This window comes from Thermobia domestica, chromosome 14, assembly GCF_964235325.1.
Source record: "Thermobia domestica chromosome 14, izTheDome1.hap1.1, whole genome shotgun sequence".
NCBI classification, from domain to species: Eukaryota; Metazoa; Arthropoda; class Insecta; order Zygentoma; family Lepismatidae; genus Thermobia; species Thermobia domestica.
In genome coordinates, this window is record NC_137467.1 from 110,767,227 (window position 1) to 110,793,442 (window position 26,216).

The 26,216-nt window shown below is 35.5% G+C and overlaps 1 protein-coding gene across 2 annotated transcripts in view; it reads left to right on the plus strand.

Annotated features, from left to right (window-relative positions):
* The first annotated feature begins 4,203 nt into the window (after positions 1-4,203).
* LOC145670286 (uncharacterized) overlaps positions 4,204-26,216 on the plus strand; it is a 46,953-nt gene continuing 24,940 nt past the window's right edge. Inside the window, exon 1 of one of the 2 annotated variants that reach the window (XM_081738731.1) lies at positions 4,204-7,005. The gene's annotated coding sequence lies outside the window, so the exon portion shown is untranslated. Of the gene's footprint in view, positions 7,006-17,813; positions 18,253-26,216 lie in introns of those variants that run through there. The other variant, XM_081738732.1, reaches the window with a different exon arrangement.

Below are 26,216 nucleotides of genomic sequence, written 5' to 3' on the forward strand. Positions count from 1 at the left end.
AAATATCAGTGATTAAGTAACAACCCAGATAGCACAGAAAAGTTTTTTAAAATGTTTAAAAATTTGCAGAGGCAAACTAAAAAGTTTGCAAAAAACTTGCCTTTTCAAATGAGAAAATTTGCTGAAAGTTCAATGCAAATAACGAACTTGACGCTGGCTGAGTTTGCAGCAAAGTTGCCTCAGGAAACGAAAACATCTGCCAATACAAACGAAATGTTTGCGACTGCACAGCAAGAAATTTTGCCAGGACTTTGCTGCAAATATTTTGTACAAATTTTCTTTGACGAAATTTCCGAAAATGAGCTGATAAATTTGGTGAAAATATTAAAAGGTTTGCAGCAACATTGTAGAAAGTGTTTTCACGACCGCAAGATCATGTTTGCTGAAAATGTATCAGGTAATGTTTGCTGCAAATTTATAAAGTAATATTTGGTGCAAATTTATAAAGTAATATTTGGTGCAAATTTATAAGGTAATGTTTGTAGCAATTTTAGAAGGTAATGTTTGTAGCAAATTTAGAAGGGAATGTTTGTAGCAAATTTAGAAGGTAATGCTTGTAGCAAATTTAGAAGGTATTGTTTGTTGCAAATTTGGTATAAGACTAAAATATGTATCAAAATTCTGAAACTAATAATCGAGGTATAAGTCAAAATAATAACTGCTTGCGATTTAATATTATTAAAACAGAAAACACAATCTACCATTCCGGTTGCATTCATGGAGTAAAATGAAATTTTTGAGTTTTACGTCCCACGCTTATGCCGGTTAGGCTAAAGGAGACGGTGATGATGAGTAATGAATGAAATGGTGGAATGAAGAAAGTGGGAGGAAACGGGAGAACCCCGAGAAAACCCACGCACACGGTGTTCGCATTCATGGAGTAATCACCTGTGACGTTTAGAAGATATTTTTCATTATTTCCAGGTTCTGCTTAAATGTAATCGGAATGAGACATTGTGTTTCGTATGCTTTAATAGTTTTTCAATCCCAAGCAGTTTATATTCTGACTTGTACCTCACTAGTTTCAGAATTTTTCTACATATCTTAATCAGAATTTGCAGCAATTGTCTTGAAACTAGTACAAATATATAAAAATATCAAACGAGATGGGCTGATAAGGGTCATTTTTCGCCCATCGAATACCGGAAAAATGAAGAGTCCGGTTCAGACATGTTTGCAATGTCTGTATATTAGAAGATATGTTTTGTGTGTGAATATAATAGATATGTCAGAAAGAAAATAAGTCATAGAAATTAGTGCCCAAGAAGAAGTAGTTTTGCGTCATTTTGACAATGTTTGCTGTCGTTGACATAGGCTTTTAGTAAGAAGGATTCGATGAACCTAAATAAACCAGACTCATAATAATATGACGCTATGTAAGCTTTGATATCAGGATCAATTTATTTTGGTTGTGTGTCTTTCGACCAATGAGAGAACAGAATGTATCTAGCCTCTATAGACACTTTACATTTTTCCGGTGTTCGATGGGCGAAAAATGACCCTTCTCAGCCCACATCCTTTTGAAGAGATCAAATATAGAAGGTAGTTTGCTACCTTCCAGCTGCACTTTTCTTGTTCATAAAATAAGAAGTAACTTATTAATGACTATTTTAACGTCATTTAATTTATGTATGTGTATACATAAATACTTAAAAAAAATAGAAAACGCCTAAACCTGAATATTTCTGAAGGTTACATCAACGTTTATTCCATCACTTACTCTTGTAATGGACACGGAAAGTTTCTCTGGTTCCTCGTAGGGATATTTCGACTTAAAAGCGAGTCATTAAAACAAATCTAATAAATTTGACCTTTCAATGAATTTGGCCTGTACATTTTAATCCAAAATTTTACAAAGTCGGCTGCACAATCACTCAGCAAAGTAGCAATTGACGACAAATTATCCAATAACAACACATTATACTCGAAGATAATGCACAAGGAAAAACAGACACTTCCAACTGCATAAACAAAGAGCGGAATCCAGATGGCTCCAAGAACGAAGAATTAAGCCCTTTCTAAATTGTTATGTCGAAAAAAAAAACAGTAAAAATCATGGTAATGGCACAACCGTATTAGAATGTGCCAGAACAAGCAGCTAAAAATAACTATAAGAAGATTAGGATGAAACATTAAAAAATACTATACGGTAAATAAAGGGCATTATATATTTTTATTGCTTGATTTTGACTTTCGAATGACAATGTACTACAAACTATAACAATACTCAGTGATCATATTACAGAATGCATAAGGAGATTAACAAAAACTGTTTTATAGAAAAAAAGTTGAGAAAAGTAAGTTGTTGTGTATATAAAAATACTTAGTACCAGATGCCAATATCTGAAGCCTATTCACAACGCTTTCTACAACTTTTTTTTGAGTTTGAAAATTGTGCGAAAATGGAAGAAAATATCAAAATTTCGAACTCTGCGTTCTTCATATCTCGAATCAACCTGATTTCGCATCAAGCACAGATAGAACACACCCGGAAGCTTTTCCCCTGAACTATCGGAACATGCATCCAGAAACAAACGTGTGTCAATATCTGGCGTATAGACACACACTTGATCGAGAAGCGACCCAGTCATCACTCACACAAACTGGTTGCATAGCGTCTGCACGATACAGGATTCATTTTCAAAATTCTTATTTGCAATCAGTTACTTCAGCTAAATACTATCTTATATTGAGAAACAAAAACATCCGGTTGTGTTTTATATATGCTCGCCATGCTTGGTGCAAATTCAGAGGCGATTTGAGGTAGGAAGTTGGAGTTTTCTGGTGAGGAATATTTTGCTACACGTTAAAATTCTCCATTTCTCAGTTTTTTATCTGGAACTGAGGTCACAAACTATAAACCACTCCATTGTGGTTTTAAACTATTATTTGCCGGTCTTCATGCTTTGGTCGATGCTGTCAAAAACCCAGGTTCGTGGGGTGAGTACAATATACCTAAAAATCCATTCGTACCATGCAGTTTCCCTACATACTCAATTATAAAAATACTTCACACTTTACACCCTTTTCATGCTAATTACTTTATTTCGAAAAACAGGTAAATATTTTGGGGGGTAACTTTTTTTTAGCAGTTACAAGCTGCTTGAGTCATACCAACTGATAGATTTATAAACCCAGTTCTCTGCCGATATCATTGACCAGCTCACAAAATACCATACGACCATTTTGTCAAACTATAATTATATGAATTTCACGGAAGTAATACGAGTTTATACATATATATATATATATATATATATATATATATATATATATATATATATATATATATATATATATATATATATATATATATATATATATATATATAAAGCATAGTGAATGTGGTATTTGAATGATGCCGATCTTTCAGTTCATAATATAGCAGACTACCTACAGCACAGATGCTGCAAATTATCTCGTGGATGAACAAAACAGTTATATTACTGGAAACTATGTACAATGCATCTTTACTGATAACTACCCCGATGGTAAACATTCACTCTTGTTTCATATGCATACAAGCTAAACGACTCTCTTTTCATTATGAGCAACTTTCCTTGATTATCACCTAACAAAAACCAAATATACAAAGCAGATCTATCAACCGTGTGCGGTTTCAACCATATATAAACAAGTCTTAAGTTGTTCGGATTACTTCTTATAAATAGTTACAAATATTTCGTAACCACTGTTCTTCTGTTACGCATACAAGCTAAACGACTCTCACTTTATGTGTAACTCTCCTTCAAAATTAGCACCAAAAAAAAAAAAAAAAAAAAAAAAACCTAAATGCACAAAACAGACTTATCACCATGCGGTTTCAACCATATATGAACAAAGTCTTAAGTTTAGTTATAGGTCTTGTTTCATACGCATGCAAGCTAAACAACTCTCACTTCATTATGTGCAACTTTCCTTCAATATAGCACCCAACAAAAACTACAAACAAAACAGACTTATCACCACTTTTCGCCATCACTGTTCTTCCGTTGGAAACTGAGACTGTGCTACTGTGAGTGCCACCTCCAGATGAGGATGCTCTCTCATCCACAGTAACTCGAATAGTGCTTCCGCTTTCCTCAAATGAAACTCGAGTAGCACTTCCGCTCTCATCTATTGAAACTCGAGTAGTGTTTCTGCTCTCATCCAAGGAAACTGGAGTACTTCTGCTTCTGCCTTCTCTGAAATGAAAATTCATTCATGAATTATGCATTTGTGCTATAACATTCGATTATCAACATGATATTAAGACGAGAGTCAATTTCTCACGTATTGACAAGGAAATATCTGAGGACCACGGATGGCAGTATTATGTCTACATGTCTACAGAATAAATCACCTACGTTGTATTGCTTCCGATGATTTAAGTTTGCTTCCGATACTTGGTGCTCATTTTCCATTAAAAACGGTATCGTTTTGAAAATTTCGCAATTGTTTCATAAACTACTCTTCACGATACAACTATCAGAACAAATTTCGTTTCTCTAGCTCCAGCGGTTCAGCCTGTGCAGCTTTTTCATATACGTTTTCCCGCTATTTTGGATCGTGTTTTTAACGTAACCTATACTTAATAATCTACTTTCGGTGGTCATAAACTCAAGATTGCGAATTGTTTAATACTTCGTAATTTTCCGCAAACTACTGTTCATGATATACCATAATAGCAAATTCCACTTCTCTAGCCTTAATGGTTCGCGCTAGGCACTTTCTAATCGGTATATTGACTGGCGGCCCTATTTCATTCAAGATGGCGACCTGGCCAAAATTTTCTTTTTCTCCATAACTTGCTCTTCAAGACATACCTTCGCACTAAATTTCGTTTAAGTCCAACAGTTCGGCCTGCGATTTTATATCACTGAATTGTGATTCAATGACCAGAAGACTTTGGAATCCTCATACAACTGAAGCTAGCACATGGGACCCTCGAGATTCTTTGTTACCCCAATTTGTGATTTTAAATATTCAAACGTTGTATGTCAAATTTTCGAAAGATAATAAGACTTCCCTTGTACTTTTGGTTCATGATGACATGTATGTTGTACATTAAAATCATTTACCTTAAGGCTAATTATTGCAGGAATTATAGAACAAAAACAAGCAGAGTTGAATTGCTGCCTCACAAGACTCGAATTGTAAGGAGGACTATGAACTTCGGTACCCGATTTTTAAAAGTGATTTCTGATTTGGTGAATAATGGAGCAAGCAATTTTCTTAGCCTTTCATAAGGAACAATACAGCTTTCAGTTTTTAAAAACATCATGCTTTTTTTTGAACATTTTCGAAAACAAAAACTTTTCTTAACGTTTCCTGAGGGACACTATTCGCTTTAAACATTTTTTATTTGTTCGATAGTCTTGGAGAGTATTACTTTATTTCTTTTTTTTTTCAACTATAGCACCTATGTTTTTAGTGTGTTTTGGGATAATGTATATATCCCCGAATCTCCTAAAATGGTTGACAAAGTTGATGGTTACAGACACTTTGTTTTATTACCACAAATACCAAAGCGGTCTTGAAAAATGATGAAATATATAAAGAAGTTCCTGAAAATTGAATGGCTCCTGTGACCTTCGACGTTTCGGAATTTGTAATATCCGACTCCGTAATCCCAAGACGTTGGTCATAACTGCTCTAAATTTTTAAAATGTATTATCTGGGAAGTCGGAAAATGTGGCTTGGCCCTACATGCACCCGACGTCCTCTTTCGTTATAGAAAATGTACACCACGCAAAACTGAATATTCTTTGTAAACATAATTGTTTTAGCAAAATTTTATTTCCACACATGGTTTAACAGAATACACCGTCGTTAGATGAAAAGGCGCACGACAAAATAATTCAAATTAATAACAGATTGGTAACAGACTCATATATCCTCTCATGAGAAAATAGCTACCACATGATACGGAAAAATAAGCAAATTCCTTCTATTGTGGCGAGCTAGCAAAGATACAAGGCAAAATATTATTAAAACAAAAACGAATTCATACCACTAAGAAACCAAAGCGAATAAAACTCACGAAGAAAGAACTAAAGCAACTAGCAGGGAACAGAAGACAAAGGAGAACAAACAGAGTGCATATGGCGGCGTGGTGTCTATGTAACGTCATTCTTGCAGCATTGACTAGACTTAATGTACGTAGTAGCGTTTGCTTGAATCCAGATATAAGGATGGTTTGTGATCATGAATAAAAGTTAAGTTGTTTATTGTTTTCCCTGAGCCTATTACAATGGCCTGTTTTATATTACTTGGATTTTGTTTAGAATAATCAACAAAATGTTCAACATGTCAAAGTAATAGGTTCGAAAAAAAAATGTTACTATAATGAAACATTTTTATCTATAAATAGAAACATCCTTCATTTTGAATTCAGGCAACATTCATAATGCTACCACGTATTTGAAGTGTGGCCAATCTGGCAAGGCTGAAGGAGCATACATACCACGCCATATGCAATCTCTGTTCGTTCTTCTTTGTGTTCTTGTGTACTTTGCTACCTGCTTTAGTTCTACGCATATGCTTGTTTCTTGCGTTGCTTTTGCAGCGTAGTGGAATGTATTCCTTTATTTTTTACATATTTTGTCTAGCTATACTCATCCTTACAACGTGGCTACAGAGAACGAACCTAGCTCATTATTCCATCACATGTGGACATCCATCAAAGATTCCTCACGAGGATATTTTAATAAGCAACTTATCTTTCATTAAATACAATACACCAAAAGATTTGTTTTCGAGGGTCGAATGGCTTCCATACATTCCTGTGTGAGACAGCTATTAACTGACAAGTGGCAACAGATATGTAGACTTTGCTTACAATTCCAGTGCTCTTTGATACCCCACATGACCCCATTCTCATTTATACTATGTGTGCAATTCAATATGGCGGTGTTTAAGATGGTGACATTGCACTGGAAGTGCCCTCAAACATAAGTTATCTACCCCGATTTCCAATAGTTGTGTTGGATCTGCCAATATTTCCTTCATGACGGATCCAAACAGGTATTCTTCACATTTTATTGCCTACCTGATTTCAAAATGGTATGCATGTATCAGCTCAATGGAATATTTGTGAAACGAATGACCACTACTGTCCTGCTTAGCAACTAGAACTTAATTTTAACACAAAATGTCATAAAAATCCAACTCTCATGATTCGTGTACTTTCCTCGTAAGCAAACACACTACAAACATAAAAATCAGCGCCATTACATCCTCCATGTGGTTATAAAGTGCTTTCCCTGAAAATATGGATTTTCTTGCATTGGTTCAAACTTTTATATTTTCATTATTTGAAAAGAATACTAGGGACGATATGAAGATTGTACTGCTTTTGAAGTGACAACTGGTTTCATTTCATAATGACTACTGAATTTTTAACTGTTTCTTAGTGCTACTTTAAGAAAAAAAAATCGCTGAATAACCGAAGCATTTGCTTCAACTGATGAGTAAGCATGGAAGAAAAGTTACTTATTAACAAAACGTGCTCTTTACACCCGTGTGCACCAACGCAGTTTAAACGAGCGTTCACTTAAACGCATTCAACATTAAACTTTCAACTTTAAACGCGGCTCCCAGACTTTCGTTGCACCGTTGAAAATCGAAGTTCAGTAAACCTCGTTTAAGTAAACTTCGGTCAATTCGTAAAATTGACTCTGATTGGTTGTCGTCTTTCGTCTCTAACCTTCGTTTAACGAAGTAACAAATGAAGAAATCATACCGCGTGCCGGGGTTTTCGACTTTCGAGATTGCGTGCATCTCGACTGAATATAACATCAAAGAATGGACTAATCAATTCTACCTGTAATAAAATAAATGAGTGATACCTGGTGTTGCAATATTGGTAGTAGATTTTAGATTAGATCGTAGCGTGTAGTTTTACTATACTCATCCATAGTTAAGTAGTAGTACTACTAGTAGTAGGAAATGGTTAAAAGTCCCGCATGGGTTTGTTGGGTTTTGTTCTCGGTGCACTTTTACTATACGGATACACAGATTGTAATATGTATAAAAAAAAACATGGGCAAGTCTTTAGTTTGATCATTTTATGTCCAGAACAGAACCCAACTTAGCCTCTGCGGGGATTCTAACCCGTTCCTACTACTACTACTACTACTTATACTATGGAAACGTAGAGTAAAACTGCACGCTGCTCTCGACATAAAATGGGCAAATTAAAGACTTCTGCATTTTTTCCGTATATTTCGCAATATGTGGATCCGTATAGTAAAATTGCACTAAACTTATAACAAAGAACAAATATAATGTGGATCTATGTGGACCAGTGATGATTTCAGGAATTGGCAGGGGCAATTTCTTCCCGAGAACAATGAAATTCCATCTGGACCTATGCTCAATGCGGATTCCCAGTATTTTGATTACTAATACATTTCATTCCCCAGTATACTGAAATTCGCCACCACTAGAAAATATTAAAAAAAAAAAAAAAGAAAATGTGGAATCCACTGATGGAGAAAATAGATTCAACAACATATTTCATCATGAATATGTTATTCTAATGTCTTTTACATCCTTTTCCTTATTGGCATTTGCCTACAATTTCCAGTTAGCATAGGTAAAGTTGAGAGCACTACCATTTATTCTTTCCGCTTATGATCTAATGTCTTCTGCATTCGTACTTTGTCCCTGTCCACCAGCTACGCACACAATTATAATATGCTTGCTAAGTTATATGTTATAGATACAATAAGTGCAAAAAACACAGACTTTGTATTTATTCCGATTCTAAGCAGGGCACAATTTGAGGGATCGCTCGCGATTTTGTCCGAGAAAGCAGGCACATTAGCGATGGTGGTGTGTGGATAAGGAAAGATAAGTGTGGATATCAGCCTCCTGTTTTCCGGTGCAATTTCTCAAAATACATTTGTTACACATGTAAGTAACATGTAATTATAGAAACAGCATTAAAATGTATGGTTCATAATTATACAATTATAATGCATAACTAGATTGTAGTTATCACCTACTGCAGATTGGTACGTATTCTTTGTTCTGATTTGTTCATTACTCGAGCAGACGGTTCTACCAAATTTTGACACGTTCTTACATTTTCAGGTTAGGTTAGAGCTTTCGTTTAGCAGAGCATGCCCTAAATGAAGAGCTCCATTACTACTTGCGGATTGATTTCAGGATGGCTCAGTATCATATAAATCAAGTGTGGACGTACAGCATAAAAACTACTGTGTATAAAGCACGAACCAACTTGTGCTACGTGGCCACCAAAAAGCACGAATGCTATCTAACAGAGTTAGAGTAGGAGTGCAGTAGGGAGGCCCGAACGATAGCGATCGGTTGTGTAAATAGGGAGCAGGTGCGTCAACAACCGGGTATACGTATAAACGAGGACGGTGAAAGAGCACACTTACACATACAATAATTTCTTTATCACTAATAACTCATTTCAATATGCTGTGATAGATGGTAATTACTTATATTGACTCATTCCTTCATGAAAAATATTTCACGTCGTATTTTACCTATGAATTTTCTATTTGGTAGAACCGTCTGCTCGAGTTCAGCCTTAATTTGTTTACAGGTATGTGCACCTCGACATTAGCCCTCCAGCTTCACCTTCGAACCGTAATAGGTTAAAAAATAGCTTGTTACGAGCAGCTCCCAAAGTTTGGTGCGTAATTTTGAGACGTGTGGCTTTAACTCTATGAAGCTAAGTTTGTATGTGTCATACAATTGTACGCACAAGTTAATACCACTTGAGGAGTAACTAGGTAATTAGTTTTACGATAAATAACTGGATAAGGATTTTTATGCTATTTTCATGGAGTTTTGACAAAAAAAAAATAAAAAATACTGTATTTATAGACATAAGTTTTATGCCCTCCTAAGGTTAACCTTTACTGGAAAATTGTTTAGAAAAAACATTGTCGAAAATTCTATGAGCTGATTAAAAAAAGTATATGTGGTTTAATTCTAGTGGGTTCTCTATTGTAAAGCTACAGCCTCGCAGGTTTTCTACGTACATATCCTCCTCATTTCTTTTTGCGAGTTAAGACTTTCCCTAAAAATTAAAAAAAAAAAAAAAACTGAATTCCTAATCTATACCGTTTATTTTATTTATTTATTATTTTTGTATTTCAAAAACGAACTTCAGAACATTTATTTCACTTTATTGATACGACATACATTGTATCTAGGACATACATTGAATTTGGGTCAAAGAAATTTAAACCCCCGAAGTCGGCCGTTCAAACTAAAACCAAGTTTATCCACCACCGTGTGCACCAACTAAGTTCAACTGTTGAACGAGGATCATAGCCAAGTTCAGTGAAAATGTCTGTTGCACCAACAACGTTCAAGGTTATGTCTCGGTCAAATGGTGGATGAACTTGGTTTTAGCTTGAACGGCTGAATTTGGGGGTTTAACCTTCGTTGATCCGAGTCAGTCTGTTTACATTCAATAATGTCTTTGTATTTTCCACTAATGAAATTACCAAATGGAAAATTTATAGGTAAAAAACGACGTGAAGTATCTTTCATGAAGGAATAAAAGTGTGAAAATAAGTAATTACCATCTATCACAGCATATTGAAGTTAATTATTAGTGATAGAGAAATTATAGTGAGTGTGCTCTTCCACTGCCCTCGTTTATGTGCATACCCCGTGCTAACGCGCCTGCTCAATATGGACGCAAACGCTTGGGCCTTCCTACTGCGCTCCTACTCTAACTCGGTTAGATAGCATTCGTGCTTTTTAGTGGCCACCTAGCATAACTTGGTTTGTGTTTTATACACAGTAGTTTTTATGTTATACGCCTACCCCTTATTTATACGTTACTGAGCCATCCTAGTCAATTCCCAAGTAGTAATGGTGCTCTTCATTTAGTGCATGCTATGCTAAAAGAAAGCTCTAATCTAACCTGAAAATGTAAAAAGGCGTCAGGATTTGGTAGAACCGTCTGTTCGAGTGACGAACAAATTAGCACAAAAAATACATACCAATCTGTAGTAGGTGATCACTACAAGCTAGTTTTGCATTATAATTGCATAATTATGAACAATACGTTTTAACGCTGTTTCTAGAATCAAAGATTACTTATATGTGTAACGAATGTATTTTGAGAAATTGCACCGCAAATCAGGGGGGTGATATTTTCCACAGTGGTCTTTCCTTATGCATACACCACCATCGCTAATGTGCCTGCTTTCGCGGACAAAATCACGAGCGATCCCTCAAATTGTACCCTGCTTCACATCGGAATAAATACAAAGTTTGGTTCTTTTGGCCATTTAGCACAGATTCGTGCGGAGTTTTCCACTTATTGTATTTATAACATATAAGTTTCCAAGCATATTATAATTGTGTGCGTAGCTGGTGGACAGGTGAGAAACTAAAAATACAGAAGTCGTTAGATGATAAATGGAAAGTATAAATGGTAGCGCTCATCAACTTTACCTACGCTAACTAGAAATTGTAGGCAAACACCAATAGGGAAAAGGATGTAAAAGGCATTAGAATAACGTTTTCACGATAAAATATGAATAACTGTTGAATCAATTTTCCCCATCACTGGAATATTAAAAAAAAAAAAAATATTTTCTAGTGGTGGCGAATTTTAATATACTGGGGATGAAATGTACTAGGAATACACATTGAGGATGATAGGATGCTTCATGTTCCGTTAAGGGGTCCAAAACTACAATGGACTCCTTAAGCTAACCTGACCTAAGCTAACCTAACCAAACCTAATATAACATTATGTAATCAAATGAAAATCAATAGAAAGAAGTGGTGTCAAAGACACTGGACCCCCTTAACGGAACATTGACCGATAGGATATGGTCATGAGGGAATTTAATGGTTCTCGCGGAGAAGTTCCCCCCGGTCAGTTCATGAAATCACCACTGGTCCATATAGATTCACATTATATTTGTTCTTTATTATAAGTTTAGTGTAATCTTTATGGTGCAGTTTTACTATAGGGGCTACGGATCCACAGATTGTAAAAGATATGGAAAAAATTGCAGACTTCTTTAATTTGTCCATTTTATGTCGAGAACAACGTGCAGTTTTACTATACGTAACCATAGTATAAGTAATAGTAGGAAAGTGTCAGAAGTCCCGCAGGGGTTAGGCGGGTTCTGTTCTCGACATAAAATGGGAAAAATAAAGACTTGCCCATATTTCTCTATACATTTTGCAATCTGTGTAAACGTATAGTAAAACTGCACGGAGAACAGAACCCCTGCGGGACCTCTAACCCTTTCCTACTGCTACTAGTACTACTACTTATACTATGGATTCGTATAGTAAAACTACACGCTAAAATCTAATCTAAAATCTACTACCAATATTTCAACACCAAGTATTACTCGCTTATTTTATTACAGGTATAATTTATTAGTTCATTCTTTCATTCTGTTCAGCCGAGATGCACACAATCTCGAGATTCGAGAACTCCGGCACGCGGTATGCTTTCTTCATTTGTCACTTCGTTTAACGAAGTTTGGAGACAAAAGATGACAACCAATCAGACTCGATTTTATAAATTTACCGAAGTTTACTTAAACGAGGTTTACTGAACTTCGATTTTCAATGGTGCAACGAAAATCCGGGAACCACGTTTAAACTTGAAAGTTTAATTTTGAACGCGTTTAAGTGAACGCTCGTTTAAACTTCGTTGGTGCACACGGCTGCGAGACTTAACCATGAACGTTGTTGGTGCAACAGACATTTACACCGAGCTTGGTTATGACCCTCGTTCAACAGTTGAACTTCGTTGATGCACACGGCCGTTAGTTTTGCTATCCAATGCTTACCATAAAAGTTCCTGAATTCAAACGAACGTAAAATTGCTTACCCACCTTCGAGTTAACCTCGTTTTGGCTTGATTCAAAAATCCTTTACTGAATCTTGGGTTGTGTTGGGATGTGATTTCATAACAGCATCTGCATTGAAAAAGAATATTTTTGATCAAAATATTAAACATCAAATGGTATATTCTAATTTTTATACACTTTATTTAAACATAGTGGTTGCCTTGTCCGACACTTTTCAAATACCACAGCAGTCGTCAAATGCAAAGAGTCTAGCCAGATAAGAAGGCCAAAGTGAGCGTTACTAGGATTGCTTTGATATTCAACACCAAAAAACCTTCATATCAAAAGATGACTCAACTTCGGTCACTTTCAGATTTCGAATTGTATAAAAATTGAAAAAAAAAAACTTTTTTTCTCCTAGACTTGTCACTTGTAGTGCTTCGCACACTGCAACATTGCAACAACAGTATCCTCTATAAAATATCTTGCGTTCCAAAGTAAACGTACAACAAAGTGCAATAGGTTAAATGTTATACAATGCATTCATTAAAACAAAACACTAGAATCAAACCACGAGAAATTGACGTATTTTCATTTTTAAAAGGCCTCGATTGAGCAGTTTGCCTCATTATACTTGAATGGGCAGAAACTAAAAGTATTTAATTAGAAACGACAAGCATTTAATATTATAAGCTTCTTTTATCCCCCTTTTCTGATTGTGTGGTAGGATTCTCTCAGGGTATCAAACCTAAAAACATTGCATTTACCACCCAAAACTGAAGAAAATATTTATATTATGGCTAATGGTGTGCATTACGAAAACCCCCAAATTCAAGTTCTCAAAGAAAATTCTAAACATTTGGAACGTATGGTGCAATTTAATATACTCTGGTCCGTTTCCTTTATTAGAATTCACCACTTTATTTCTACAATATGAACACAAATGATCTTTAAGGTTTATTGTGCGAAGTCGTAAAAAATTGTCATTATTTACTTAACTAAAGACTAATTCTATATTACCGTTTTTTTTTTTTTTTGTTTTTTTTTTAAGTCAAAGTCTATCAGCCGTGTGCACCAACGAAGTTTAAACGAACGTTCACTTAAGCGCGTTCAAAATTAAACTTTCAAGTTTAAACGTGGTTCTCGGATTTTTGTTGCACCATTGAAAATCGAAGTTCAGTAAACCTCGTTTAAGTAAACTTCGGTCAATTTGTAAAATCGACTTTGATTGGTTGTCGTCTTTTGTCTCTAACCTTCGTTTAACAAAGTGACAAATGAAGAAAGCATACCGCGTGCCGGTGTTTTCGACTTTCGAGATTGTGTGCATCTCGAGTGAACACAACATCAAACAATGAACTAATAAATTATACCTGTAATGAAATAAACGAATGATAGTTGGTGTTGCAATATTGGTAGTAGATTTTAGATTAGATTGTAGCGTTTAGTTTCACTTTACGGATCCATAGTATAAGTAGTAGTACTAGTAGTAGTAGGAAAGGGTTGGAAGTCCCGCAGGGGTTTGTTAGGTTTTGTTATAGGTGCAGTTTTACTATACGGATACACAGATTGTAAAATGTATAGAAAAATATGGGCAAGTCTTTAATTTGCTCATTTTATGTCTAGAACAGAACCTAAGTAACCTCTGCGGGGCTTCAAACCCGTTCCTACTATTACTACTACTTATACTATGGATACGTAGAGTAAAACTGTACGATGTTCTCGATATCCTATCATCTCGATGTCGACCATATATCATCCTCAATGTGGATTCCTAGTATTTTCGTTACTAATACATTCCATCCCCAGTATATTAAAATTCGCCACCACTAGAAAATAAAAAAAAAAAAAAATATTAAAAGAAAAGACTTCTGGAATCCGCTGATGGGTAAATTGATTCAACAGTTATTCATACTTCATCGTGAAAATGTTATTCTAATGCCTTTTACATCCTTTTCCCTCTTGGTGTTTGCCTACAATTCCTAGTTAGCGTAGGTAAAGTTAAGGAGCGCTACCATTTACTCTTTCTATTTAAAGATCTAACGACTTCTACATTTTTAGTTTCTCACCTGTCCACCAGCTACCGGTACGCACACGTTTATAATATATTTGCAAATTTATATGTTATAAATACAATAAGTGCAAAAACCACGCACGAATCTGTGCTAAATGGCCAAAACAACCGAAGTTTGTATCTATTCCGATTCGAAGCAGGGCACAATTTGAGGGATCGCTAGTGATTTGGTCCGTTAAAACAGGCATATTTGCGATGGCGGTGTGTGCATAAGAAAAGACCACTGTTTAAAATATCACCCTCCTGTTTTGCCGTGCAATTTCTCAAAATACATTCGTTACACATGTAAGTAATCTGTGATTACACTAGTTAACAAAGGTTTTGTTACATAAAAGGAAATACCTGTTCTTAAAGGAACTTTTTGCGCTGAATTCGAATATGCACTCGGTTTTTCTTCATCACGTACGATTTTCCCGTAACAGAGGGATTTTCTGGAAAATCCCTCAAAAATTTCCCTTTTCGTTTATTTTACACCCCAAGATCTTGTCCCCTTGCATATACTAACATAGAAATTATACCTAAGTATACTTTGATTCATATTTAACAAACCCTCCAAGTTTCGTAATAATCGCTTTATTCTTTCTAGAGAAATAAATATGTTTGTATGTATACTGTGTGTACTGTTTATTGCACCTTATAGTAATGCTTTCAGATCTCTTAAGTTGAGGTAAAACGTTTTGCTTTATTACCACAAACACATATATAAAATATAATACAATATAATTTACAAGTGTGACAATTTACAATAAACAATAATACAAATGTACCAAAAGGTCATGAAAAGACAATCAAAACTATCACAATATATGAAACTTCCATTAGGTTACAAAAACGTACGCTACTTCCTTCTTTTGTAAGAAATGTTGCATTCTCTAACAAGACCCCAACAATAGTCCCCCATCATTGAAGGATCCCATCGTCCCTGGTACCTTTTCTCCATTGCCATTATATCTTGGTGGAATCTTTCCCCCTGTTCGTCGCTGAGAGCATCTAGGTTAGCAGGAAAGAAGCTGAGGTGGGAGTGCAAAAAGTGGATTTTTAAAGATATCCTACAACCCAACTCTTTGTATTTCTGTATCATGTCCTGTGCGATTTCTGTGTAACTCTCAGCTTTGTTTTTGCCCAGAAAGTTGCGCACAACACACTTAAATGCTGTCCAGGCAGCTAGCTCAGCACTGTTTAACTTGCTGTCAAAGCTATCATCAAGCATTAATTTCCTAATTTGGGGACCAATAAACACTCCCGCTGAAATTTTAGCATCACTCAGGTTAGGGAACCTATCTCGCAAATACTTGAAACCTTCACCAGATGTGTCCATGGCTTTGACAAAGTTTTTCATAAGTCCTAATTTGATATGAAGTGGCGGTAGTAATATCTTATTAGGATCTACCAAAGGAGCGTATTTGACGTTGCATTCTCCAGGTACGTAATTCACTCTAGGTTCCCATTCCTTCACTTCATAATGTTTGTCATCAGCTCGGCTATCCCATAAACATAAAAAACATTGGTACTTCGTGTAACCGCACTGCAGTCCTAATAAAATACCAACTACCTTGAGATCACAACATATTTGCCAACAATGGTCCTTGTAATTTATAAGATTTAGCAAAGTTGACATGATGTCATAGGATTCCTTAATCTTCACTGAGTGCGCAAGTGGTATAGGTTTTTTATTTCCATTATGTAAAAGGACAGCTCTAAGGCTGACCTTTGACGCGTCGATAAATAACCTCCATTCTTCTGGAACGTAAGCAATTCCTAGCTCCGCCATCAACCCATTTATATCCGTACATACGCACACATTATCTTGCATTGAGAAATAGCTTGAAAATTGAACATGCCTTTTCCTGTACACTGATATGTTCGTTTCTGCATCCAATAAGTTCCACTGCTGGAGCCTTGATCCCAGAAGTTCTGCCTCTTGTTTTGTCAGGTGCAAATCACGGACTAGGTCATTAAGTTCACATTGCCGGATGAAATGTGGCTCGCGAACACAGTCAGGGATGAACGTTGGATCCTTGGATGTACATGTTGATGTCGATGGTTCATCAAGGTCATGATCATCATCAGAGTCTTTTGGCCATATCTCTTCCCAGTTGGTAGGGGGCTCGGAAGGTGGAAGTTCATCCCCGTGCGGAATAGGTCTAATTGCGGATTTAACGTTGGGATAACTTATTGTGTATTTGCTTTTTTTAGAATGTCCCTTAACTACTGTGAGACAAAAATAACAATCATCCAGATGTTTGGTGGGTTCTCTCCACACCATTGGTACAGCAAATTTCATGAACCTCCGTTTCCCTTTGGCCCATGCAAGTAAAGTGACGTAGCACGACGCACAAATTATGTTGGGTGCCCAAGTTTTGTCCTGATCTCCCACACGACATCCGAAATATATATAATATGCTAGTTTCACCGATGGCGTAATGGATCTACACTGTCCTTTAACTACAAACTGGCCACACACATAACAAAAACTATTTGGTGAGTTAACACACGAACGCCGTCCTCTAGACGCCATTGTACTGATCACAAACTAAACTTCTGGTCTTAGTTTGGTATAATGCCTTTAAGATCAAACATGAAAGCACTCTTAGCAGCAAAGACAACTTTGAAAGTGAAGTAGTGTTAAACCACACGTCAATATAAAAATGTACAAAACTCCCTCACCAAGTGTCAAGAACACAAGAAAGAAGAAATGCGCGGGGGGAGGGGGGAAATGATACCGTAGTGGAAAATTCAGACTGCATTAGTTCATTGTTGTCAACAATGAGTCTGTATTCCATTCTTTCTTTCTTTTGCATTCTGTTACATTTGATAACAAATATTGATAACCATTTCATGAACAAAACGAAAAAACTTGGAGAATTGTATATATATGTATTAAGGTATACATATACTGTACGTTTAAAAAAATATACGTTGGAAGTACATTCTATTTTTATACACGTTTCTAATTTACAGAGAGCAATACAAGTGTGTTGTTGACTATTGTAAATATTCATTTTTATGTCTGTGTTTGTAGTAATAAAGCAAATCGTTTTTACCCCAACTCAGGAGATCTGAAAGCATTACTATCAGGTGCAATAAACAGTGCACACAGTATACATACAAATATATTTATTTCTCTAGAAAGAACAAAGCAATTTTTACGAAACTTTTAGGGTTTATTAAATATAAATCAAGGTATACTTAGGTATAATTTCTATGTTACTATATGTAAGGGGACAGGAGCTAGGGGAATAAAATATCTGAAAAGGGGAAATTTTTGAGGGAATTTCCCGAAAATCCCTCTGTTACGGGAAAACTGTACGTGATGGAGAGAAACCGAGTGCATATTCGAATTCAGCGCAAAAAGTTCCTTTAAGATCAGGTGATTTTTCTCATGTAAGAAACAAAAAGTTTAAATTTGTTAACTAGTGTTATAGAAACAGCGTTAAAATGTATTGTTCATAATTATGCAATTATAATGCAAAACTAGCTTGTAGTGATCACCTACTACAGATTGGTACGTATTTTTTGTACTAATTTGCTCATCACTCCAGCAGATGGTTCTACGGAATTGACCCTTTTTTTACATTTTCACGTTAGATTAGAGCTTTCTTTTACCAGAGCATGCACTAAATGAAGAGCTCCATTACTTTAGGATGGCTCAGTAACGTATAAATAAAGTGTGGACGTATAGCATAAAAACTACTGTGTATAAAACACAAACCAAGTTATGCTAGGTGGCCACTAAAAAGCACGAATGCTATCTAACCTAGTTAGAGTAGGAGCGCAGTAAGGAGGCCCGAGCGTTTGCGTCCATGGGGAGCAGGCGCGTCAGCGACGGGGTATACACATAAACGAGGACAGTGGAAGAGCGCACTTACACACTATAATTTTTTTATCACTAATAATTAACTTCAATATATGGTAATTACTTATATTCACACTTTCATTCCTTCGTGAAAAATATTTCACGTCGTTTTTTACCTATAAATTTTCTATTTGGTAGAACTGCCTGCTGAAGTGAACCCTTAATTTACTTACTCGTATACCTACAATCGCAAATTTGCCTGTTCACTACGGACTATGCTACATCTACGATATAAAAGCATTACATAACAATGTATTTCCAAAACTATCAATAGACAATTGAATTAAACTATTATGCTACCCAAAACTATCAATAGACAAATTCACTTACATATCTAAAAATTCGTTTACAGAATAAAAACAGTGCTGCAACAGATAAGTTTTCATTAACCTCTTGAACTCTCCTTTTTGTTCTGTCCTTCGAATATTCTGAGGTAGTTTATTGTACAATATAGAACCCATAAACATTGGATTCCTTTCATATAACTTAGTGAAGTGTTGTTTGCTGGGGATTTTATCCTTGCGCCTGGTATCATATTTATGTGTTGATGGTGTGTTAAATAAGTCAATGTTGTTTTTGACGAAGAGCAGCAGTCGAAACATGTAAAGAGAGGGTAACGGCAAAATTTTAAATTCCTTAAATATTGGCCTACATGGGTCGTTTATTTTGGCCCCTGCTATAGTTTTTAAAAGCCTTTTTTGAATTACAAACAACATATTACTTTTTCGAGAATTTCCCCAGAAGATTATGCCATATGTAAGTAAAGACTGAAAGAGCCCGAAATATAAGTTACGAATCGTGTCAAATTGTTAAACATGTTTAATTGATTTTAATGCATAGAGCATTTTATTGAATTTTTGGGCTAGTAAAAATATGTGCGTTTCCCAGGAGAGGTTGTGATTTAGCCAGAGTCCCAAAAATTTGGTTGACTTTGAGTACATGATTTTATGATTATTTAGCATTATATCAATTTCTACGCACTGCTTATTTTGAATGTGATGGAAATTTAGAGCTGTAGATTTGTCTGTGTTTAATTTTAGTTTGTTTTGGGCAAACCAGTTTTCTAAACTACGAGTTGTCTCGTCAATTTTATCGCAGACAATATCATAGTTTGTACCTGTTATTGTTAGGCTTGTGTCATCTGCGACATAGTTGTGTTTGCTAATGATACGTCATGTGGCAAATCATTTACGTATAACAAAAATAATATGGGTCCTAGTATCGAACCCTGAGGGACGCCGGTAGAGATGCTTCTAAATTGAGATTTATAAGTTGCTGATTCAGCTGTGTCTAACGAAAAAGATATTTCAACAGCTTGGGTGCGATTTTGCAAATATGATTTAATCCATGAGTTAACGACTCCTCTTAGACCGTAGTACGTGGTTTTGAGACGTGTGGCTTTCACTATAGTAGCTAAGTTTCTATGTGTCTTATACAATTGTACGCAATTGGTTGATAACACTCTAGGAATAACTGGATAATGAGTTTTACGACGAATAACTGGATAAGTTTTACGCTGTTTGCATGCAATTTTTAAGAGAAAATACTGTATTTATTGACATAACTTGTATGCCTTCCTAACGTTAATCTTTACTGGAAAATTGCATAGAAAATACATTGTCAAAAATGCTAAGCTAATTTTGTAAAAAAAAAAAGCATAGTAGTTTATTTTTAGTGGGTTCTCTATTGTAAAGCTACAGCCTCGCAGGTTTTCTAGCTAGATATCCTCCTTATTTCTTTTTGCTAGTTAACAGACTTTACCTGAAAATTAAAAAGAACTGTATTCCTGAAACTTCAGAACATTTATTTCATTTTATTGATATACATTATATCAAGGAAAAAATAATGAAACCACTAGCAGAAAATTTCTCCGATCACGAGAATTGTAATTTCATTAGTGGAAAATACAAAGACATTATTGAATGTAAACAGACTGACTCGGATCAACGAAGGTTAAACACCCAAATTCGGCCGTTCAAGCTAAAACCAAGTTCATCCACCATTTGACCGAGACATAACCTTGAACGTTGTTGGTGCAACAGACATTTTCACTGAACTTGGCTATGGTCCTCGTTCAACATTTGAACTTTGTTGGTGCACACGGCCGTATGTGACACGACACAAATCCGCGCATTTTTAAATTCCAATACTTAATATTTATAACGAATATGTATTTCAAGTATTGAAACAAGTTTCCACACTATAAATTTAATTCAAACTACAAGCACTTTTATGGATACCGCATTTTCATACACCTTATATTAAAATATATGTAACTAGTACTAACCGCGGATTATTTTGCATAATTCAGTGCCTTTAAACCAGGGTTTGAAAAAACCCGGGCTTTTTTGAAAAAGCCCAATCCACCTCGGCCCATATGGGTCTTTTCGGGTATTTACGGGTTTAATTCGGTTTCTCGGGTATAATCGGTTTTTTTTTCGAAATATTTCAATGTCTTTGAGATAAAAGTATTAAAATGTGATTTATATTTCAAGATTGTCATTGTCACAACTTGCAACAATTTTCTACTCACTGCCGTTTTGAAAAAAGTGCCGCCATTTTGAAATTTTACATTCAATCGCCGAGAAAATCTACACAGCAAATTTAGCCTATCGTGTGATTCCACCGTCAAAATTTCAACGTAAAAGACTGAAAATTGCGCTTCGTAGCGTAGATACTCGCTGTTTTCAAGAAATGGCCGCCATTTTGACATTTTACGTTGCTATGACGCCAAAATCTATACGGGAAATTTAGAGTATCTCGTGCGTGTACTCTGAAAATTTTAGCTTAAAAGGCCGAAATTTGCATTGTAGTGTGTGTGGTAGAGGCAGACAAAGGAATTGAGTTGATTTTGTTTTTAACATCCCTTTCAGCAGCGAGGCTATGTGAGACGGGACCTACTGATTAAAGTGGAATCCGAACAACATGAGCTCCCTCCGGAAAGCAAACCCAGGTCACCCACGCCGAAGACGCGTACACTAACGGCTTAGCCATGAAGGACCTCGGCAGACAAATGAATAAATGTAGATCAAGTCATCCAGAAGCCTGACTGACGTACGCCAAATATGAATACCAAAAGGGGTCTATTAATTTAAAACAAAGATACAATTCATGTTGTATGAAATAAATAAATGTTTCAAAATGTCTTAAATGAAATTAACATCTTTTACAGTGTAAATAAACCTGTCATATTTTCTCCATGAGAATACGGGACACCTCAGATCCCCCCCCTTCAATTTTCCAACACAATGAATTGAACTATAGTCTGCTTATGAACAAAAGTGTAATAGGCCGCGGTAGCTCAGTGGTAGAACGTTCATCTCTGGTGCATGGGGTCCCTAGTTCGATCAAAGCTCGCGCCAAGTGAGCTTTGTGGTGGACAAACACCTGTTGCGTGAGTTTTCTCGGGATTCTCACGTTTCCTCCCACTTTCTTCATTCCGTCATTTCATTCATTTCTAATCATCACCGTCACCTTGAGCATAGCTGGCATAACCGTGAGACTAAAAGTAAAAGACTTATTTTTTTTTTCAAGAATATAATTGGCGAAAGTTCACTATGCAGCAGCTGATTTTCTCTCTTCGTACCTTGCAATAATTGTATAGACTAAAGATGCGCTATAAAAATGCTTTACAGGAAAACAATATGCAAATTATTTAAATTAATGGTACAATCTACATTCAATATTCTTCGTGTGTGGCTGTATTTGCCAAAATTACATTCGTCAGTTTAGTCTGATGAAAAGCTGATATTTCTCCCTGTGTCGTGTGTAATTGTCAGGGCCAGATTTACATTTTTCTAAGACCTGGACCAAAGCACAATTCTGTGACCCTAGTCTCTGAAAAAGATTATAATTCTTGTTAACTAATGTGTTGCTGGAGAAAAGGTCAGCCATCTTCCCTGTGTTTGTAAATGTAGAAACACTCATTTTGTTTATATTTCCGAGAGTATCCGAGTTTCCATCAAGTTCAATGGAAAAAGTAGCATTGCAAATTTCGCTCGCTATCAAGTCGAACAGGGTGGTGTAATAACTTCCTCGAAACTGTTACATGCAACAGCGTACTGTTCATTTACTAATTACAGGATTCCCAGCCAATGTCAGAATTTTTTTGTTTTTCACTTTCCGAGTAAGCTGATATTGATAGCAGAAATGTAACGGAGTTAAAATACGGGACATTTCCCTGTCCCGACTAAATTTACGGGGACGCGGGACACTCTGGGCCCAAAAACGGGGCTGTTCCGATTTTTACGGGCCGTATGGCAGGCTTAAGAGTAAAACAAATAGTTTTATTGTTGAAGTATTCATTTCCGATCCTTCTGCGTTTAATTCGGGAATTTCCCGAGCATTTCTTTCACGGCATGTACATCAAAACTTCCACTAGTACGGAAATTTGAACTCAGCACTTGAAATAGTAAGCGTTACATAGTCTTCGGAACCCTGAGCATTATGCTCCTTAAATTTGACAAGAATTTTTACGCTATTGCTGGTGTTGATTCTACAGAATGCTTATTTGAAAAGTAGCAACAAATGACTGAACTAAACTGTTATTGTTCCACCAAATTTTAGTTGAAAAACACTTGTTTTACATCAAAGGTAAGAAATAATACTAATAGTTTTATTAATGTATTTAAATATGTACTATTAGTACCAGCACCTATGACCTTAAAAACGTCAACGTATGAGTGATAACGTCCGTCAGTGCCGCTGAGTCGACGAGCACACTATTCACAGTAAATATTTTCTAAAGTACAAAATTGCTTATTTTACTTCAAAAGGCTATAAGCATAATATATACATTAAATTGTTCTATAACTATCTCAAGCTGAGTTCTTTTTTTCTTTTTTTAATTCATTTAGTGCATTCAGAGCTTTAGAAAGGTTTTATGTTGAATGTTGTTGTATACCTTAATGTGAAAGCCTCTAATTCGCCCAAGGAAAGTCTAAAATCTGATAAAAATCACTTACAATGTGATCACCTTATAACAAATCGTTTTCATTCATTGTGTTTTAACGCTAAAGTAAATACCATCTCAGGGTATTGGGAAAAAAAATCAAGGTTATATTAGATTTAATGTTCAGGTTGCATTAGCTTTAGCAAAAGAGAAGGAAGACACAACGATAAAGTTATTATTTATCATCAGAAGTTTCCAGATTCTTGTTTTGTGGCCAACCAAGAATAAGAGTTAACATTGTTCAGCTTAATTAGCATATTACAAAAAAACAAAAAAAATTAGCAATGAGAAATGTATAAATTCGAGTTTATAGATTGTATTTGAAATCATAAAGTTAAATTTTTCGTGATTAGTTTATTCGTGCCATTTGTTAGCATTTACATCATAACAGGTAAAGAAAAAAAATATTATTAAACATTTGCTTTCATCGTGGTATCTCCAAGATACTTTATCCACATTTTTATGAAATGATATTGCAATAGTGCTTTAACATATTTAGATTCTCAAACATGATTCTCAAACATATTCCATTAATACATATAGAACTCATTATCACTCAAAGAATTAACGATCCATCCCTTCTAATTAGGCGTTCATTGCTTATCATATTCCTGTCGTTCATCAAAACAACATGCAAATTATGCAGCCATAGGCAATATCATCGATACTACAACTCCATTTTCCATAATAAAAAAAAATGAGTAGCATCATGCATTACTTTACGTTAACCTATGCATCCTTCGCATAATACATTTAATATGAAAGCACTACTATTAATGAAAGTGATATATTTACAAATGTCTAGCGAGAACGAAAAAAAAAATCTACATATACTCGACAGGGTCCACTTACTGAAACGCCTTTTTTTAAAAAAAAAAATATTATCATTTTTAACTTATCTTTTTTTACAACTAATTAAACTTAGAGGGATGGATACACAGAAGAGCGAAGCAAGTTGAGACATATTTTAATGTTATCGGTTTCGATGAGGCAAAATATATGTTCGACAAGCAGCACGCAACTGCAATCATGGCACGTTCAGAGTACTATAACAAAACAATGTCGCACGAAATGGTAATTCTAGAACTAATAATAATATTAAATCCGGAGGTACACTATGAAAGGGCACATGACAACATATCAAAAGGCACGCTCAAAATATAATTTAATTTACGGATTTTATACGTACTGAGCATATCGAAACACGTGACAAAGTAATATCAAAGGGACACACGACAGAATATAAAACACACGTTCAAAATACAATTTTACCGGCTTTACACGTGTAAAACTGGAAATTTTACTAAATGAGAATGTATCACAAAGTAATATCACAGAACACAAAACTAAATATGGCAATCACGGCAAAACATAGAAAAGTACGCTTGACTTACAATTGTTACCGGCTCTACACGTAAGAAATGGAAATCTTATCTAACCTACACGCATGTATTACAAATACGACTAAAAGGGACACATTAATATATTAGGGCACTCTCAAAGAAATTTCATCATAATGTTTACAATTGACGTACACCACGGAGCAATCTTAAATCAAATGACAAGGATTACAAAGCACGATATATAAAAGGCACATATTAAATTTAGAAACACGGATACACAAAAAAAACTCCTAACCTAACCTACATAAATACTATGGATCCCACATTCACAATTTAGACCTAACCTAACCTACAACAAATATTTCACGAAATAAAACATCATTATGGCATATAATTCAGCAAAGGTGTTTAACATAACCCTATCTAACCTAGACATTTGAAATTCTCAGGGTACATTGTTATCGAAAGGTGCGTATGAAGTAAAGTATTATCCTAATATCAACATACACATTTTCAAATTCACGTAGAGACACACATAAGATTTAGTAATTCAATTATACATGCTTGTATATGAGTGGACGACGACGATAAGTTTAGAGACGCGTAACGCTTTCTGATTTAACTAGACATAGTAATCTTGACGGACTCCATGACTGAACAAGGAAAATAAAGAATTGACATTACCAGTTCAAGAGTTTCCACAGGTTACGTAAGTCCAACCTTCAAGTCCACAAGGTGGGTTTCATCTACCTGCTTCTTAAAATCCAAATTTGATGTCACTGGAGCACTGGTTCGAGTTCCTACTATTGTAGGATTTCGTTCCTGTAACCCGTTGTCGTCAACTTTGGAAACTACATCCCCTTTCCATCACTCTATCTCATCCGTAATGGCGGAGATCGCACTTGGCGGCCTTTGGCCTAAAGGTATTTAAATTAATTTCGAAGTCAGGCTCCTCGATTTTTTTTCTTTCCTTTCTATTTATCCAGGTTGACCAAAATATTAAAATTTAAACAAGGTTGACTTCCAAAACTGCTTTAGTTATCGAATTTTCCGAAATTTAAAGGAGCCTAACTCAGACCGCCTTCTGTATCCTTTACATCATGGTGGTGAACTACGTCATTTTTCTCACAATACCAGACCTTTATAAACGTGTTTTCGATACTAGGTATCTGACTACGATTGAAATAATATTTATAGC